Raw genomic sequence first — 2,500 nt, forward strand, 5'->3', positions numbered from 1 at the left:
TTTGACATCACTAAGACACACCTAACAGTGGTACATTTCTACGCGGACGACACTCAACTATTTGTGTTTTCCGCCCAGATGCATGCATCTTCCAGCACAGAAGAACGAATACTCAAAGTATGTCGAATCCACAGCTCTCCTCTGCAAGACGATAGCACGAGTTTTTAAGTATGAAGGCTTTTTGGTTCTTCATAAAGCATCTTAGAACTGACTATATGGGAGTATCTACCCTAAAAGTGAGCGATCGTGCAGCGATCTCACATAAAATAAAAAAAGCTAACGTATTAAATAACCATTTCCTCTCAGTGTTTACAAGGGATAACGATCGTTGTCAACAAACACAGCCTGAGACACCATCTAGCTACCCTATTATGAGTAATATCAACATAACGCGGGAAGGAATACGTCATCTGCTGGAGAAGCTGAAAGTGTATAAATCTCCTGGCCATGATGGTATCACAACGAGAGTATTGAAAGAACTACTGAAGTAATCCAGTGCCTAGCTTTGTTGCTGTTAAATTTAAGAAGTCATACGATACAGGTGAGATCCTTCATACAGGCATATCTCCACAAATTATGTCTGATAATACAGAAAGGAGCGCATCGTCTGATGTTTTACACCAAGCCAAGAGAGCATACAGTTCCTTTTTTTCAAGCAGCGCAAAAGATGCACAAAAACCCCATGGGAACGCTTGCTATGCAGGCTACTTCGAATCAAACAACTTAAATTTTGAGCAAACTAGACGCTCCATGAGTGTAGACTGGGTTGCCTGTGGTACGTGTTACAGAAAAAACAGAAGGCACTGAGTGGGTGCTATTGAACTGCAGCGTTCCAGTATGTAGACCATTTGAGGGGTCACCCAGACGTCATGCCACCAATGGCCCTTTAGGTCACACGTTCACAAATTGAATTAAGGGCGGTGCCTACTAATTAAAGATAATTTTGCCCCGGCGTGTGATTATGCAGGAAATGTAGATCTTACCAAGTGTTTTTGAAATCCAAACAGAAAACTGGGGGTAACCTCGCATTTGTCAAGGATAATTCATGAATATATTTGCGAAAAGTTTTAAAATACAAAGCATTGTATGGCGTTCCTTCTCAAATTGAAGCTTAATTATCTCTGAAAAATGCATGGTTACCCCCAATTTTCATTTTGGATACTAAGAGTGCTTACTAAGATCTACTTTCTCCGAATAGTTTTAAACCGCGCAAAAATATCCCTGTACTAGTAAGCATCATCGATAGGAAACCCAAGTATCTCGATATGCGCAGAACGTATGCGCAATAACAATAGTAGGCACCGTCCTTAATTGGAGTCAATCCAGGGCATAATTATGTTGATGATTAGGGACCTTAAGCAACGACGACGATGACTACGGACGGCTACGAGAACGTTGTCTAAAAATATCTCTGCCGTAACTGTGACCGTTACTGTAATAATCGGGAGCTTAAGCACGCGCGTTTTTGAGACGCGGACGGCAACCGGAAGTGAGCTGTTTTCCCTTTTAACTTGTCGTCACACAACCACACTTGCATTGCTAAGTATCTTTGCTCCATTAGAGATGATTAGTATAAAAAATCTGGGAGATACCACCGCCCTGGCACGCTAAATGTTCTCTTCCGGTTGCCGTCCGCGTCTCAAAAACGCGCGTGCTTAAGCTCCCTAATAATTTTGCGATTGCTCCAAGTCACTTGGCTTGGAAAGTGTGAGTATACATTTAACGAATAAAATTGATGAGAACTATGTGGATATTTAGTGAGAAAATTGAAAACTCATCGTCAGGTGCTCTCGTCCTCTTGATCATTTCTCGTTGTTGTCAAGACGAGAACGGCAAAGAAATGTATCAAAATGTAAACCGAACGTGCAGAGCTTGCAGAACTAATGTCTTTTCCGTTTAAACCAATTGTTTTGTGGAGTTCTCGTGGCCGTTGTCGTCGTCCTTGCTTAAGGTCCCTATTTTGGAATGTCGTGTCCCGTTTTGAGGTCTTTCACTTTTTTAAGCTTTGGTAATAAATTCAGTTCAAAGATGGCAAAACACGCTCTTGAGTGAAACTCTTTTAAGGGAGGGAGGGGACAAAACGCAGAGCCCTACTCCATGGAGTACCCTATGGAGTACCCAAATGGAGTACCGCTAAAAATCATTTATTGGTCAAATTCAATATTTTATCAACATGGCGAAGTTTTTAGATGTACATACCTTTTGTTGCAGCTCGATCCATCGTGAAGTTTGGTAGGTATTTCGTGTATCCCTTATTATAGTGTATTTTTAGACAACTATTTATAAAAAAACGTGTGTACCTCTGCATACCCATTCAGGCCCGTGCATGCCCATGCATATATACCCCTATGGAATGGATTGGAAAACTTTATTTGTACATGGTCAGATTATATTACAAGTGGGTATATACGGGTATGGTACCCGAAATCACTGACCCCCGGTCTGTGGACCCCCCTACGGACCGGGTCCACGGACGGCCTTACGGACCGGTCCACGAACT

Source organism: Montipora capricornis, chromosome 7, assembly GCF_036669925.1.
Source record: "Montipora capricornis isolate CH-2021 chromosome 7, ASM3666992v2, whole genome shotgun sequence".
Taxonomy (NCBI): domain Eukaryota; kingdom Metazoa; phylum Cnidaria; class Anthozoa; order Scleractinia; family Acroporidae; genus Montipora; species Montipora capricornis.